This window comes from Ctenopharyngodon idella, chromosome 2 (genome assembly GCF_019924925.1).
Source record: "Ctenopharyngodon idella isolate HZGC_01 chromosome 2, HZGC01, whole genome shotgun sequence".
Classification (NCBI taxonomy): Eukaryota; Metazoa; Chordata; class Actinopteri; order Cypriniformes; family Xenocyprididae; genus Ctenopharyngodon; species Ctenopharyngodon idella.
In genome coordinates, this window is record NC_067221.1 from 8,134,628 (window position 1) to 8,153,554 (window position 18,927).

At 36.5% G+C, this 18,927-nt stretch overlaps 1 protein-coding gene across 2 annotated transcripts in view; it reads right to left on the reverse strand.

Moving 5' to 3' along the window:
- tnr (tenascin R (restrictin, janusin)) overlaps positions 1-18,927 on the reverse strand; it is a 164,007-nt gene that overhangs the window by 116,283 nt on the left and 28,797 nt on the right. For both annotated transcript variants that reach the window (XR_007926226.1, XM_051870686.1), the window contains exon 2: positions 7,119-7,151. The gene's annotated coding sequence lies outside the window, so the exon portion shown is untranslated. The remainder of the gene's footprint in view (positions 1-7,118; positions 7,152-18,927) is intronic.

An 18,927-nucleotide genomic window follows, 5' to 3' on the forward strand; every position in this document is an offset into this window, starting at 1 on the left:
GAACGTCTCAGGTTACGTATGTAACTATGGTTCCCTGAGAACAGGGAACGAGACACTGCGTTTCCTAGCCATGCATCGGGGCTGCCTGCTGAACAGTCCCTTCAGACGATGAGGTACTGACTGGTTCTCTAGGTGCTCCTTATATACTTCCGGGTCGCGCTATGATGACGTCATAGGCTGTCGCCGGCCAATAGGATTGTTGTGAGTTGATATTGTTTTCAGACACCAGTTCACGCGGAGGCGTTCCCCATATGCGTTTCAACATAGTGTCTCGTTCCCTGTTCTCAGGGAACCATGGTTACATGTGTAACCTGAGACGTTCTAAATCTTATCCTAAAGAATAAAATTAATGTGGGAACTTATTATAATGTTTGTCACACACAGGTTTTGCATACAAACACATGCATACACATTCTTATTGAATAAGACCCAATGTCTTCTGTTAAAGCTACCCACCAGTTGAAATCCACTGCTATACAATGCAAATAAATACATATATTAGGACCTAGAGTCCAGATCATCAAAAAATGCATGATTCACACAATGCTAAGCTTGAATATATAAACATGAAGTGCTTACAATTGTTGACCTAGTAACCCATTACCCATCTCTATTTACAAACAGAGATTTTTTTTTTTTCAAGAGAAACTAACTCGTGTGGAGACAGTATTGACGTTCCAAATGGTTACATGAACAGTTCTCGCCTGGCCTCCTCTCAAATGTGCCGTGGGGAGGCATAAAATATAAGCTTCCAGGTGCTAATTAAAAATTCCAGTGCTGACAGACAACACAACGCCTGAGATGCAATCGCCTTGTCTCTCCATGGGGGAGAGGAATAATATGATTATCTTTTCAGAGAATCAATTCAGCTCAGTTTCTTGGGACAGAGGGACTCTCAGCAGAATGAGCTGTTTGAGGTGGAGAAACAAAGGGAGTGTAATGTTTTTGAAGGTCTTGTTTTCATGTCTCCAGCATCTGGTGCCTAGAGTCTTTGCATACCCTTTGCACACATAAATGCTTCAAACATTTACCTTTCTTCCTCAAAACCAGCTAAGCATGGAAACTGAGCTTCTGAGACCATTACCAACAGCTGAGCGCTATGAAAGCGAGTCTTTGACTCATAACTGTGCTGAGGTCAAAGTGGTAATATCAACAAAACAAGCTCTCATTTTCCTTGGTACACATTCACTGTAAACATGTGAAGATGTGTCCTTAAGGGAACCTGTCCAAGTGTTTTGGATTCTTTGTTTACAGAAAATATATTTTGTTTCTTTTCCCAGTTTTAGCTGAAAGCACACTAGGATGTGCAATTGGAAGATCAGGATTATAATTAAAGGATTTAGGCTGGCTCCAATATAACAGAGAGCTGCAGATCCTACAGCCACAAAGATAATGATTTTTACTAGATGAAGAGTTATAAATATTTCATTAAAATATATCTTGGAACTGTAGTTATGATTTTATTTAGCTGTAAACATATTTTACAGTATACTGTGCACCAGTGTATCTAAAATATTCCTCTAGAATCAGTAGCTGTCAGTTTAATATACTCATTTAGAACAATTATTAAATAAAACATTTAACACATTTATTCATGCCCTCTCCTCTGTAAATAAATTACAAACATTTTGAGCTTGAATTAGAGCATCAAATGTGAAGCAAGTCAATAAAAAAAAAAAAGAAATGTATGATATACGTATTAGTGGTAGGGCTTTTTTTTCAGGTTTTCAGGTTTTGATTCATTCAGAAACTAAACAAGTGACTTATGAGTAAGTCATTAAATCTTTCATTCAACCAATTTGCTCAAAAACGATAGGTGTTTTCGACTTAAAGTGGCACTGCGTAGTAGTGTTGTCAAAAGTACCGACTTCCAATTCAGTACTGAAATTTTAAAAATGTGACGCTTTGAGCGGTGTTGAGAGGATTCGTTAACACCTCTGATTGGCCATTGTAATTAGCCATATATGTCTGTGATTGGCTACAGTGATCAAAAAAGCACATGGAAATGCTCCTGTGTGTAAGCGCTCAGTGAAGAGCGTCATAGATGTCTATTTACAACATGTTTTTGAAGCGTTGATAATTATAGCCAATCACAGATATATTTGATGAGTGTGTGAACACAATGGCCAATCAGAGGATTTTACAAATCCTCTCAACAGCGCTCAAAAATGCGTCACATTTTTAAAATTTCAGTACCAACTTGGTACCGAAGTCAGTACTTTTGTTCGACACTACTGCGTAGACCAATCGGTGTATGACATCAAAGTACCGTGAGAGCGATTTAAAGGCATACAGAGCTGTCTGCTCTCTAATCACCGCTTCAAATGATTCATTCAGAAATGAAACAAGTGACTGTCTTAAGGAGCGAGTCATTAAATTAAAAAAATTATTAATTTCATTCAGCCACTTCAGTAATCCAATGTCTTATCATGATTTTGATGATTTTTTGAAATAGTATGGCAGTATTTATTAATATTTTAAATTAGCTTTAATTTTGTTTTCAGTTTTCATTTTCATTTTAAGTTTTAGTAATCTTATTACATGCTTTTGTCATTTTTATTAGTTTTTTTTCTATTTAGATTTATTTTTATTAGTTTTAGTATTTACACTTATTTATTTCTGTTAGTTGCCAAAGAAACATTTGTAATTTTTGTTTAAGATTTTTAAGTTTAAAGTTTTTCATCTAATATTTATATTTTACTTTATTTCAATTACCAAAAACTAAATGTTTAATAGATTTAGATTTAGTTAATACAGCACTGATATATGCAATTAATTTGAGTTTGAAAGTAATTAAACAGTCTAATGAGACAGTCTAATCTGGAATCTTTTTTTTCCTGATCTACCATCTTTTGTCTTCTAATCCCAGGTTAAACATAAGTTTCTAGGCAGGGCTTGGGCCCATGTTGAGGCAGTAACTGATTGTTTGGCCCGGCTGCACCATTCGTTTTTTAAGGGTATGAATCTAATGTCATTCCTCCTCATTACAGTACAGCCTTCCAATGCCTGTGCTAATTCCTCCACCAATCCCCTAGAGAAATCTCTCCGCTGCCCTGGCTAGCATAAATCATTTTTATCGCTGGTACTTCGGCCTCGATCTGCACAGACGGGTGATGTTTTAAACCCTATGTGGATGGTAAATCTGCCAACTTTAATTAAAATGGCATCTTTCCCCTTTTGTCCTGGTGACATAATGGCCTCCAAACTTCCTACAAAGGATCTCTTAGGACTGACCCTAAGGGGAAAAAGTATATAAGCAAAGGGACTACCTCAATCATTCTCCAAAAATGACCTAGTTTTAAAGTTTGAGCCAAAGAAAGTTTCAGAGATGGCGATTAATGCTATTAATTAATAAATAAAAAATTCTACAACACATAATACCAGTAAATGACAATGAACTCAGTCAAATTCCACTACACGTAAAAGAAAAGGCCTGAAACCCAAGGTACTCCACAACTGTCAAGGATAATAAAATGTTTCACTTTCATTTAATGCAGTCATTTATCACGTTTAAACTGCGAAACAAAAAGGTTAAGTGAGATCCCACGAGATATATGTTTTAACGTCAAGGCTTTCCGCCACAATGAGCCAAGTCATCCATGGCCTCTTGTCTGTCTTCATTGCTGTTAATGACAGTGTGAAACTCAATCAATGAAAGCAATTCATTTCGTTTTGCATGCTAATCATTCAGCTATGCTAAACACATAAGCCCTTATTTGAGAAGCGCATGAATTGTGGCAACAGTTTCTGCTCGCTCCAGCTGTAGTGCTGAAATGAAAAACTCATTGAGAAAAGTCAACACTGATTGCACTGTACTGCATTAAAACGCAAATATTTATGCTGTGACATTTTCCACAAATCAATAACTTAATCCACTTTCTGCCAAATGCTTTTGAAAAAGGCCATGCCGTACTATAATGGTCTGGCCTTTTAACTACAAAAGCCTTTCTGTGGATTGAACTCAGGACCCTGAATCCATCCATTTTCATCATGGATGGAGAAGGTCTAGCTGTGTGTGTGGCCATGTTCACACAGAAGCAGAGTACAGTCTGTCCTTAGTGTTAAATACAGTTTACAGACACTTTATTAAAAAGTGTGTTATGAATCACAACTTATTATTTTTTTACTAAGCATTTATATGACATCTTAATAAGATTATTTCTTTTTAGATTAGATTATCTGACTAAAAACTAATTTTTAAATGCATGTAAACACTAACATTTTTTAAAGAAGTAAATACTTTTATTAAGCAAGAATGCATTAAAAGTGATCAAAAGTGAGAGTAAAGACATTTATAATGGTACAAAAGATTTCTATTTCAAATAAATGCTGTTCTTTTCAATTTTCTAGAATAATGAAAAATATGCATTATGGTTTCTACAAAAATATTAAGCAGCACCACTGTTTTCAACATTGATAATAATAAGAAATGTTACTTTAGTACCAAATCAGCATATTAGAATGATTTCTGAAGGATCATGTGACACTAAAGACTTGCTGCTGAAAATTAAATTTTGCCATCACAGAAATAAACAACATTTTAAAATATATTAAAACATTTATTTTAAATTGGAATAATATTTTGTAGTGGGGGTGTGACAGAGAGAGTTTAAAATGTGATGAGATTTCTCATTGAGGTGAAAAGCTGTCTTGCGATAATGCCATGACAGAGTGCGAGGGTGAAATTAGGATAGAATATGCCACCGCTATGTTTACATCACGCCTCCACTGTCATTTTGCTTTTTATAGAAATAAAAAACATTTAATACAGTTGAATAACAGTTGCTTCAATTCCATCCAGCTCATCCAACACAGAGTCATACGTAGCGCAGCAGGAATCAGAGCTCACTGATCACGTGACGAGAGTAAGTGACGAAATGACTGACAAGACCATGGCGGAGGATTTGTTGCACAACAGAGCCTAAGCGTCTGATAAATGTCTTATCTTGTAGAACACACGCTCAGCACCGCCACTCCCTATTCACAGAGTACGTGCGATCGCAAAATCGAAAACAAAAGTAAAATGCGAGTGCGATTTCAATACCCCGCATTTTGAAAGCGGCTTCCTGATGCATGCAAATATCTTCCGATAGATTTTTATATTTTCTTTTTTTAAAAAAAAAACCTATGTACATTTATAACAATAGACTTAGTATTATATTACCTTTGCATCAAATTACAAAAACCTAGTTAACACTGCTGTGAGGGTGTTTCCAATACAGCGGCTATGGGAGTGGCAGTAAAAATGACATATTTCACTCTTCTGACTGCCGTTATCAATCACTCTCTATTTTTTCCTATTTGTTAAAGTTGTGAAAACACTATTGTGGAGTTTTTCTTGTGCTATTTGAGCAAATGGAAACATATATTTAATGTATTCTCTCATTCATCGCTATAGAATTTTACCCAACTATGACGACTTCCACTTCTGAGAAGCCCGGAAATGTGAAAAGGGTCTATATGAAAGCTATCTTAGGCTGGGCTGGGTAGTTGTAACCATCTCTTAGATCTGTATCATGCTTGAAGAAAAATTTGGTCTCTATTTGATGACTTATGGTTGCATCTTATTGTTTGCTCTTAATAAGACTAAGAGAAAACTGTGTTATTCATTTTTATTTACACTGTTTTTATTTCTATGATCAATTTGTGGAGTTCAGTTAGAAGGTCAAAAGTTGTAGAAGCTCATGATTCATGTACAGCAAGGTCTGAAGATACTTGTGTGAAGTCATACAGGAGAGGAGCCAGTCAGTTGAGTTTGTGGCAAAACCTTTTACAGTGCTAATAAGTATTGTCTTTTACTGCATATGATCATTCATATTTAGAAAGTAAAACTGAAATGACATTGATTACAAGATGATTAGTTAAAATATTTCAAATTTACCTGCAGACTATTTTTCTAGTCATGTTTTCGTCATTGAGGATTCCTTAAAAATATTGTGTAAAAATTTTGTCTCGTCTCTTTCTCGCGAACTCAATCTCGTGTCTCGTCTCGTGAGCTACCTGTCTCGTCGCACCCCTATTTTGCAGTATTACTGTTTTTACTGTATTTTCGGCCAAACAAATGCAGCCTTGGTGAGAACAAGCAACTTTACATTAAGAAATCTTTTAAACAGTAGTGTACTTTGTGTAAAAACTAGCCTATGTGAAATATCCATCTTCTATAATTTGCTTTTGGGGACAGCCACTAATTTTTCCGTTTCACTCTTCATCTGGGCCCTGCTCTTTACCAGCAGTCTCTGAGACATTATCAAGACCTGACAAAGTGCCCCAGTCTGGGTCTAATAAAGATCCTTTATGAGGCTGAGTGCATTAGCAGGACTTAGAAAAAGCAGTGGACTCCATTGATTTCATGCACAGTGCGGTGTTTTTACACTTCCTCTCTATTTGTAATCACACACAGGCTGCAATTGTTTTCTCTAGCGTGGGCCACTTATGACACTTGTTTTGTGAGAGGTGTTCCTTTAAGTGTGACTGGTATGGGGAGTGGCCAGACAACGGGGGTATTTTTCCTCCTGATTGTTATGTACATCTCTCATATACAGAGGCAACTAAAATGATTGTTAGGAAGGAGAGGAGATGAGCTTCAGCACTGAGTGATGTCTTTGCATTGATTTAGCACCCTGGACAGCTACTTAGAGACCACGATTTCTCTGTGAAGCAAAATCAGCAATTAAATAGATTGAGATGCTGTTTTGTTACACTGTACGCTGCTATTTGCATCAACATTGTTTTTGTTGGAGGACTAGACAAAAACACTACTTTGCAATGAAGGATTGATAGTGATAAAGATTCTCCTCGCTGACCTTTCAACACAAGGCTGTGTGATGCTTTTGTTAGACTGACAAGAAAGTGTCGCCTATTGCAGTGAACCTTCAAATTCTTTGCTTTTTTTCCACTGCCATCAACTTGGATTTGATTTTTATCAATTCTTTCTTTATATATGCAGTAAGAAAAACTAAGTTAAAAAAAAAAACCTGTGAGGCGTTCTGTAACAGATCTGGTTTTGTACTTTTTGTTAGAAAATTAGCTATTATAGGCAAATTATATATCAAATTGCATAAATGGATTTCATTTTGCATTAATTAAAAAGCATTGAACATCTTTCTCTTCACACTTACCCTCTGATGCTCTGCAAAGTCCCCAGTGGTCTTCTGAAATAAGAAGAAAAAAAAAAGCATCATAATTATTTTCATCAAGCCATCCAATGTAGTGATTTAACCTTTTTCTCAAATTCTCAAAGGTGGAAACTCAACCTTTTAAGAGTGAGTTGCATAATATTTCAGTCATTTTCATAATTCATAACAAGCACAGCGAGAACCGTACTGTAACACAAATATCTGAACGGTTGAAAATAAACATTAAGCTCTGCCAGACGCCCCCAAACCACCATTTGATGCTCTATGTCGTTTGCTTTGAAGAGGCTGGTTCTTTGGTTAAAAGGGTCATAAAAGCATAACAACACTTGGACATTGGTTATGCAAATGTGGGCATGTTAAAAACAGAAATGAATAGAATAGAAAGGCGTTACATCTAGCGCAAATCCTTCCGGTGCTAGCAGTCTTAGGAAAGGCTTTTACTTAGACAAAGTCTCTATAGTATGCTGAAGAACACATAATTATGCACTATTTTTGTTCCCCTTATAAATGTTTCTTTTGAGGGAGAAATTACCAATGGTTGTTCTGTACCTAATAAGCAACGTCTTTCATTTCATAACTAAAGTGCAAAACCATCCTCCATTTAACAGTTTCTCAAAAAGGTTTCTCTTTTCTACGGAATATATTATTGGTAAACAACACCATGCATTACTGCAAAATACAGTTAAAGTAAGCATTACAAAAGACATAAAAACAACAATCTGGAGAATATATGCAGAATTATGTGGCCCCATTAGTTTGTTTGGTGATGGTCTACAACTCAGGAGAACCTTAGCAACTGTCATATGAATATGATGCTGATGATTTATAGGAAATGCTTATTACAATAAATCACTTGATGGCCTATGTAATCTACTCATTAGCCCAAAGTTGCGATTTTTTTTTATGTATTGAATAACTGACAGCATGAATAATTATTTTTTCATACAGACAAAGATGATATTAGATACTGTTTTTATTAAAAGTTTGCGCAATCTATTAGTGGTGAAGAGTTTTCACCGACCGTTGGCATCGGTGCTTCCATGAAGAAAATAACATCCATGGAAACTTTCCATTGCACAAAAGGTTCTTTATAGATTATTAAAATCTTTTTCACACTAAGAAAATAGTGGTTCTTTTAATAACTGTTCACTGAAAGGTTCTTTGGGGAACCTTTATTTTTAGGAGTGCAGGTTGCATAGTTACACCAATAGGTGGCAAAAAGTCTTTATGAGTGAGTCATTGAATCACTATTTGTTCAAACAAGCTGATTCATTCAGGAACTAAACAAGTGTGTCTTTTATATGTGAGTCATTGAATCATTTATTCGACCAATTAGTTAAAAAATGCATGAAACACAACTACTGTGTGTTGAATGGTTCCGCTGTGGCTTTTTATTAACTGTTTGTGTTGGTAGAACAAAAACAAAGTGATAATTAAACAGGATAAAGTTATAACTTGATCAACAATATCACACTCGCAATGCTGTGATTACCATGCTCACGTGATATTGCTTATATTTCTCAGATGATTGTCTGGTATTGTTTCCACTTAATCATAAATTATTTTATTACACTTAAATGTGTTTAAATAATTTGTTGCCTTAATTTTTAAATAGATAAAATACGGATTGAGACAGGATGTCACATATTCCCTGAACTTTGGTGTGCAAGCAGAGGAATCAATGACACTTTTTAAAAGTGAAGGGTGACCCTCAAGGCAGAACAGATCTATAGACAGCACATTAGTCCTCTGTGATGACAGACGTGAGTTTGAATGATTAGTGGTGCATGTGGTTGAAAGAAAGACTTATTGATGTGACCTTTAAATGCAGGATTTAGGTGCAAATGGAATGACATAAAACTGCAGGACTTATCCCTCCTGATATTTCCATATCATCATCGTCCTTGCCAGGAGAATAGAATAGTGTAGGCACAGATGTGGCACAGATGTCATGCACTGAACGTGCGGATATACTGTCAGTTAAGTGTTTGTCAGTTTCTATCAGCAAATATTTTGTAACTTAAATTTAGATTAGATTATAAAAACTGGTATCAAATAAATAAAGAAATAATTAAATATAAAGGGAGATCAGGGATAGTTGTCACATTTTTAACTCCACTGAATATTTATTAGGGTCAATTTATAGACACATACTGTAGAATCTTGACTGCAAAAAAGCTGATGAACAGACGACGAATAGTCAGTCACAGGCGATCCACGCTCCAATCCAGAAGGGGGTGCGTGCCGTAATACAGTGCTGTTTGAGGAACATGGAAAATTAAGTATAGGAGGGATGGGCTTAAGCTTTGAATGTTTAATGAAATATAGTTTAAGTGGAGTTACTGTACTAACTACCTCAGGGGGGACTAAATCCTGCTAGGTTGAACAAACTGTTTTGCACTGTTCAAAATAAAATAAAAGAAACCTAGCATTGTGGATTTGTTCCTTTGTCCGGTAATTTAGTTTATGGTCCAATTCTCACTATTAACTAGTTGCTTATTAGCATGCATATTACTAGTATTGGCTGTTTATTAGTACTTATAAAGCACAAATTAATGCCTTATTCTGTATGACCATATATTTTACATCCCATAATCCTATCCAATACCTAAACTTAACTACTACTTTACTATTAATAAGCAGTAATTAGGGGTTTGAGGGAAAAGTCATAGTTAATAGATAGTTAATAGTGAGAATTGGACCCTAAACTAAGGTGTGACCATTTTTCCTATTTTACCGTAATCGTACCGAACAGTGACCCCAAAACCGAGGTACGTACTTCATACCTTATATATAATATAAATGTCTTAATATAACAACCTACAGACCAATGAATTAATAAAATACTGTACACATTCTAGACTGTTTGAACTAAGCCTTTTAACTTTTTTTAATCATAGCCATGCATAGGTTTTATATCCATGTACTTACAATAATCTGTGTGATGAACTTTAAAAAGATGACTAATTAGTCATCTTAATAGTTCAGATAATAACTCCATACACGGCATACATTTCTAGAAAACTGAATACTGTGATTTAGGCTGATGGGATTTTAATGAGTAACAATATCCACTTTTTGCCTCATAAGAGGAAATGCTCCCACTGACAGAAGACATTGTCTTACCACAGATTTAATGTGTCATTACGACACAGGCATATACCATGTTGAAAAACTCTTGAGAGAAGCTAATTCAAACAAACACAGATGCTTCCATCTGTTAAGCTCATATTTACCACCCTGTCCCAATTCTTCCCTCTCTCTCTTCTGTGTGGGCAGTTCAGGTTAGTATTGATTGGGGTACTCCTACCCCATTCATCAAGCTCTCGGCCACCGTCCGCCCCACTACATCTCAAGGACCCAAAAAGCTTGGGGGTCCTGGGATTTTGAATAGGTCTGTATGGCCTTTTTCTTTGTGAGATACTAATGACTCACTCAAGTGGTAATGTAAACAAAAATGCTCTCTCTCTCTATTTATATATATATATGTTTTTCTATGTGGACTATTTAAAAAGGAAAGCAGGAAATGTCAGCTGTTTGAAGAGCTGTTTAAAGGTCATGAAAGCAGAGTCTGAAATGGCACTCTGTTTTCTCCAGTAATTATACTTCATTTAATCATTTATTGAATGCCTTTGTCCTTTAGATCTCCTTCCGACAATTGTGCTTGATATATAAGCCAGAAAAATTCAGAGAATCCCTTTATGAGATTTATGAGATCATTTTTTCTGTTTCTTTTAAATATCCATATGTATAATTAATGGCAAGCTCCACAGCCCTGCTGTATATGGCGATAAATTGTAGGCTAAAGGAAAGTTTCTGCAACAGAGTTTTCAATGGCCATTTAACCTAGCTAGAAATAGTGTTTCCCAACCTTTTTTGTCTTTTGTACACCACAGCCCCATCAGTAAAGCTCAAGTGCTTCTTTAATTCGTATTTCATATCAAACAATGGTTTCAACAAAGGATGAACAACAGGAGGGCAAACCGTCTCTTTCTGGCATTACTTGCCTGATGCCTCCCCTGTGTTTTTGCTTATCTTTAGCTTTTGTTTGTTCCTTATCCTCTGCGATTCAAAACACACTTTCTGTATAGTTGCATCCCCTTCAGAAAGGTTTAGTTACTTGCAGCTTCTAAACACAGTTACAGTCCTATCAGCAATAACATGGCTGAATTCCCAAACCATAATTTGACAGTAACACATATTTAATAAGTAAAACCACTCTTCCGCAAATAATTAATGAGAAAATCCGCATCCTTCATTAATCTCAGTCAATTTGAAAAACAAAGCCTTGGTCTTTGATCCATATTAATGTTATGAGTTTTCTGCTAAACCAATCTTTAGAAATTAAATCCCCACTTCACCAAAGTAAGCTTCGAAGTTTTTATTTACTTTTTGGAGAGAGAAGGATGTTGTGTTGATTTGCTTAAGAAGAACTGTGATTTATTGCAAAGCTGAAAACTTGGCTATAGATAAGAAGAGGATTTTATACAAATGTGTTTGCGGACACACTGACCTACAGTCTCTTGAATCCCTATAGTGTGCTTCACTGATTAGTGATGGCTGAGCAGTAGAAGGTGATTTTATAGTTCTTGCATCTCAGAAGACCAAACTGAGAATTTGTACTCTGAGTTTTATAAAAAAAAAAAAAAAAAAAACCTTGTCTGCTCAAAGAGGATTTGACAAAAATGACAAATTCATGTTTGATAGGATAATCCCAAGGTACTCCATCATGGGTGAGACATGCATCATTTCTCCTTTGAAAATCGGAGGTGAGGCGTCTGCTACACTCCTCAGACAGCATGAATCCCATGAGTATCTCAAAAAGACAGTGTTACACTCTTTCAGATGAAAGCCTTTTGCTCAACAAAGAGAAATTCATCTTAAAACTTTTTAAAAGCCTTCTTTTCAAAAAAAAAAAAACTGTTATAGTGTAAGCTGTTGTCACAGTCAACAAATTGGTCAACAAAACTCATTCTGGTAGATTTATCCCATTATAGCCAAGCTTATCCTGACTGAACATTTTCTTTATGATTTTTTTTTTTCTTCTTTTTGCCTGGAAGGGTTGTGTGCAACAATTTGAATTGAGACTTTTAAATAGTAAACAGAATGCAGAAATGCAGTTTACATTTAATTTCAAATATAATTAAATTGAATTCTAATTCAAATACTTTTTTCATACTGTAATATTCAAGAAAAACTTTGAATGTTGGCTTGACAAAGCCTTGTTTGAAAGTGTTCAAAGAAAAAACGTGCATGCATAAATCATAATTAAACAATTTAATAATCAATTAAAAAGGAATTTATACCTGTATGGATATTATTGAATCAGCGGTTTGGAAAAGGTATGGATGGATGATTCAGTTGCAGGCGCCATCTTCAGGCGAGACACGGGAATTCATTCAAGTTCAACACGCGACTCTCACAAGCGTACATCAGTTGTACACTCGTTATTGTGGTGCATTGTGCATTGTGAATAAGTGCACTCAATAACATCTACTAAGGTTTTGGACACCACTACAAATGGCTGTCCCCTCAAATAGTGCCCTATTTAAGGGTATGGGGGGGATTTCAGACACAGCCCGTGTTCCCACTCATCATCTGTTTGAGTACACTGTTACTTTGAAACTCTCTTTTGTGTGGTTTAATTAAAGTTACTTTACTATTTGAATGGATACCTTACTCTTTGTCATCCTTTGTGGACTAAGTTGTGACAGATAGATGACTAGTGGTATTGGAAACGTGCAAATAAAACTACATTTTATAGCAGCTATCTAAAAGTTTAAAATAATCTGAAAAGCTTGAAGTATGTTGGTTGGTTGGTTGGTTGGTTGGTTGGATGGATGGATGGATGGATAGATGGACAGACGGACATACATAGTGCTGTGTAGTCAATTCACTTTATATTCCAAGTACTGAAAGTCCTTGGGAAGCCAGTACTGCAATTCTAAATTTTGCACAACCCTCTTCCTTGGTAAAGGATTCTGGTAGCAAGTGCCTTGGTTAGAATTCAGATAATGGGCTAGGACATTCACTCAGGGAAGAAACAATGAGTCCTGCTACAGTAATGTGATATAGTGATGGCTGGACTGTGTATATTTATTTCCCAGGCCTCTTTGTCATCGCTGGATGCTGCTGACCTTGTGTACGAATCTGTATCAGTGAGCACAGTCTTTATTTCCAAGCTTGAGAGAAAGTGTGCTCACTGGTCACCTTTGTAACCTTGCTCCAAATGAACATGTCCTTTCCTCAACAGAGCTCTCTTTTTAACTCTTTCACACCTTAAAATGATAGAATCAGTACAAAAAACACCTTTTCTGGGTTATGAGTATATAGTTAAAACACAAATTATGTGTTATTGACAGATACTGTATTGTATGTGAATGATTGACCACACAGATCTACTGATGAACTGTTTGTTAGATCGCATGTCAGATAGGTCAGCAAGGAATCTTGGGGTTATATTTGATGACCAGTTCAGTTTCAAAGGATACTTTTGACTTAAACAGATCAGAAGCTGCATACACATATAAAATCCAAGCTTAATAACTGCCAGTACATATGGCAGAACCGAAAGCAGTGTTAGACCCTCCAGCAAAGCAGAATTTGGATGTTTCCCTTATCTAACACACCAGATTTAACACATTAGCTCATTAGCAGAGTGTTTTCATGATCTGAATTGGGTACATCAGATTAGTGAGACAACTAAAAGGAGAGCTTTAAAACAGAGCTTGCGCCAATGGTAAACTGAACGAACATGCGAACGCTAAGTGATAATCTTAATATAGCTGTCACCAAATTACCTGCCATGTTACCTAATTAATATTCATGAGCCAGGCTGACAAGCTATGTAATGTGTCGCCCACTTTTCAATAACAGCTGTTAACCCTCCAGGGTTGTCTACCATTCAGAAATTTTTAGAATGACTTCCAGCTCAGTTCCTGAAATTGAACTGAGGTAGCAAACAAATGCTTAATTCAATTTTAATTAAATTTAACTTTGATTGATTGATTGATTGATTGAATTGCTTTTGTGGACCAGGATGAAAAAAAAAACATCATTCCAATTCAACTTCCCATGGGGCGTGGCCATTTCAAACTTCAGCTCTCAAACTGAAAGGAAGCCACATTTTCAATTCTGAATTATGCACAAACCTGGAGCTCCCCCAACCTGATGTAAAACCAATTCTTTGCCAACAACACTGCAGCCAAGAATACAACTTCTCCAAATGATGATCAGGTGCTGTCTGTGGCTGAGATTAGCAGACAATGCAAAAAGTCAACCTATGGAAATGTATTGGCCCAGATGGAATCCCTGGCAGAGTGCTGAGAGAATACCTTAGTAAGCTGTTTGATGTCCTCTCAGATATCTTCAACACCCCGCAAACACTGGCTGCTGTGCTTACATTTCAAAACTACTACAATCATCTTTGTGCCAAAGAAGTCAATGTTAACATCCCTTAATGATGACTACTGCCGTGAACTCACACTCGTCCTAATCAAGTGTTTTAAACAACTGGTCATAACCCACATTAGGGCCTCAATCCCACCCACACTAGTATGCTTACAGCTAGAATTGTTCCACTATGCGTAACATCCGCCACCCACTTGGTTATTTCCCAACCACACAATAAAAACACTTCTGCTTGAACGCTCGTTGACACTATTTCATACCACTGACACTAATTGGCAAACTCTCTGTGTGAAGAACAAGCACCAGCCATGAGAGTTTACAGAGTGCCTGTAAATTACATAGAAAAATAGACAAAAGTGAGGAACGAAATGATTATTTTGATATTCAGTTAATTTGTTTAATTTAATTTTAATTTAATTCTTTTTTTTTTTTTTTTTCAATGATTTCTGTCATACATTCTTTTGAGAGAATATAAGAATGTTGCAATAAGCAACTTAAGTTACTTAGGAAAACAACTTATAAATCATATATGATCAGTCCCTCCAGGATTTCGCGATATTTTTTTGTGATTTTTGCGATCAAAATGACTGATTTTGTGGTGGTAATTTTCAGAAATTTGCGAAAAAATTTGCGATGTTTTTTAATTAGAATACAACATTTACCATGTATTATGCTAGATGCACAGTAGTCATGCATGGCAATAGAACAGACGAAACACACAAATCTTGTTTATTGTGGTGTCTTGCCAAAAAAAAGGCTAGTCCAGTGGTGTATTAGGCTATCTAGCTTTAATAACATGATCACTTACGGTGGGAAATGTGACCAAAATCTTACAGGTAAGCCACAGCAATAAGCAAATGCCTAATTATAAAAAGTTCTCAAGCAATTAATAATCAAGTAAACAGTTAGCAATAAAATAAGAATAAACAAATTACAATAGGACAAATAAATACAACATAAAGATACAGATACAAACAGTGCTTTAAGTTTTAGTACTGTTTGTTTTCGCCTGTTGTTGTTGTTTGATTAATATTAACGACACAGTCAGGAGCGGGTATAGGTGTAATGATGGGTCGGCAGAGCGGGGATCCATTTGCAGCTTTATTAAGAATAGTAGATACACAGGTAGACAGGGGCAAAGGCAAGAACATAAACAGGGACAGGCAAGGGTCGAGGCAGGCGGCAGACAAACAGTATCGGGTCACAGGCAGAGATCAGGGCAGGCAGGCAAACAAACACAGTCCAGTACACAGGCAAGGTTCAGGGCAGGCAGCAGAGAATCACAAAGAATAAACAATCCAACGGAAACCAGGAAAACAGTCCACAAGGAAACGCTTAGTAATGATCACCGGGGCAAATCAAGACTTCGCGGTGAGAGAGTGTGTGTGTGTGACTTAAATAGTCCAGGTAATGATCTGCAGGTGTGTGTGGCAATTGGTGATTGGTGTGGAGTGTGCATGTGATTGGAAGGGAGGATTATGGGAAATGGAGTCCAGGAACTGACAGGAACAGACGGTGATCGTGACATTAGGCCTATATTAGGTTGCTTTCACTTTAAGACCTACTGTAATGAGTGGATCCAACACTGACACACGTCTCAAATTTGTTCACTCAAGACATAAGTACCAAGATGGACATTTAGGCAAAATTATGTGCGTATTTGACCGTTCAAGGCCAATAAGCCTAGAAATATAACACATTTCGGTATGCACGCGCGAGCGCTGACAGGCGGCAAACTCATGCACAGAATCCGCAGCCAGTCGGTCAGCGTGTCAGAGCCGAATTGAGTTCGTAGCCTATACAGCGCTTTTATCAACTCTTTTTTAGTGCTATCAGGCATAAAATACTTTTTATTTATCATTCATCCATGTCGCGTAATGACTGTATGATATTATTTGAAAATGTAAAAATGGAGAAAGTAGGTTTAAGGGTAGGGGATAGAAAATGTCATTAGCTCAGCCATTACACCTATGGAATGTCCTCAAAATGATGAATAACAGTGTGTATGTGAACTTCTATTTATTACTTTGTTATACAGAATATTAAACAGATACAGAATATGGAATCTAATATGGAATCTCTGACTTTTGTGGACCCCACAAGAACAATTTTTTTTTTTTTTATGAGACTAAGGGTGTTTTCACACCTGTAGATCAACTGCATTGTTCCGAAACAGGGACTTAATTTGTTACAATGTTGCATTTTCTTCTTGCTTCGGTTTGCTTTCACAATATATCAAAGTGTAACAAAATGTGTTTATGCAAGTCACATTGGTGTACAACTGTCCCCTTATTGGTCAGAATTTGCTCTGCGTCATTCATTAAAATGATTAACAAGTTCACTTCATGTGCATATTGTGGCTTGTTTAGTACCTACTGTTAATACACATGCAAACAGCCGTCATTCTCACTGTTAAATTATGTACTACATTCGTACTAATTCAAGTGTGATCTCTCTGGATCTCCCAGCGCTGTCTAATAGACTGTGTCAAGACACATTCAAACACTATATGAATGTTATAATGCAGCTAGAGCGGGAATCAAGGCTTCGTCGGGACAGCGTTCTTGCACGGAGTAGTGCGACTACACAACATTTAAGATGAAGAGGCGCTCTTTGATTTTAACTGCAGTAACTAATGTGCGCACTCACAGAATCAAACACTGCTGCATTTTATATAAGACATTTCCCGTTGTGAAATATGATATCATTTGGTTCGTTGGTCCATTGGGTTGGACCAACCCAATGGACAAGCGAACCGCCCCAGAGTTCGTTTGCGATCGGGCCGAGACCACCTCATTCAGGTGATCTCGGAGCGATTGTTTTGGTGCGGGTCCGAGCGCGATTGCCGTGTTCACATATGCCTAAACGAACTGAGCCAAGGGAGAAAATGTACCAGGTTCTGAAACAAACGCTCTGGTGTGAAAACACCCTAATTGTTGATTCAATATACTATCGTCCTTCCCTACACTATACCTAAACCTACCAGTCACAGGAACCTGACGTAATTCTAACATTGTTTTATATATATATATATATATATATATATATATATATATAGCAATGTCTTTGCTTTCTTAAAAGGCTCAGAATAATACACATGAGCACCCATCAAAAGGTTTGTGGCAGTACATGTTTAAGATGTAACTTCAAGTTAAAGTTTAGATGCGTTCCGATTCACGTACTTGTGCACTATTATGCAATGTTTTGTAGTATAAATAGTGTCGAAAAAACAAAGCGTCAAATGTTGGACACTTCATGCACTCAACAGTCGCAGCTGGACTCCAATGTTGAATGACAAAAGAACCTTATAAAATTCATACACTACATGGTTGAGTACATAGTGTGTAAGTACACACTGTATAGTGTGTCATTTGGGACATAACTTATAATTAATTGTGCTCAGTTTTTTCAACACATTAAATTAACATGTTCCATTTAAATAATTAAATAAATAAACTGTGACATTCTGCAAAGTCTAATATTCTCTTAAGACAATGTATGACAGAAATCACACACACACAGAATACACCACTTGTACTGAGCCCTTTGAAGCAGAAGTAACACGACATGATCAGAATGTGACAGCAGATTACACTGCTGAATTACAAGAGGAGCTTTGCGAGATTTGGACTTGTTAAACCCCACTTTGCTTTTAAACTTGTGCATCTCAGTGTGAATTTCTATAGTTTAACCTCAGTGTGACTGACATGATTATAGGCTCTGTTTAATAACAGCAGAAGTTTCTGTTCCATCTATTTGAATTTGAACAAACTAACTGGCATTCAATGCACCAAAGAAGCCATACAAAAATACGACTCTCTCTCTCTCTGTACTGTACAGACCCATGCAGTTAAATATGCATGGATGAAAAACCTCCAGAAAGATCAGGCAAAGTTATGCAGGGGAAACCTGAATGGAAAGGAATCCTTAACTGCTTTATAATAGAGTGGGCATTAAAGACTTGAGCACATTACATTAATTGGGCAGTTCTCAGAGACCACAAATACAGACTGTGAAAAATGAAAAACTGAAGGAAAGCCAATAATATAGCAAACACACCAGCAACTGTTGCCTTTAGTTTATGGAGGCCTTGTAATTAATCAGTGTTCAAGAGGGTGAGGATAATATTTATGCAGCCAAAATGTCACAGTTACTTTGAGGCACTGAATTTAATTCAGCTGAGATTCAACCAGGGCGCTCACGCGGTATAAATACAAATCTAGCCCTGGGCAACTTCAAAATTATGTTAATAAAATGTGAAATATGGCTGTGATATTTCCTCTCGGTTGTGACAAGGAGGTATTTTTCTTTGGCAAAGATTGGCTTTATGGGGTTTATGGAGTGAATTCTAAAACTCCATCATAACTCAGTGCTCATTACT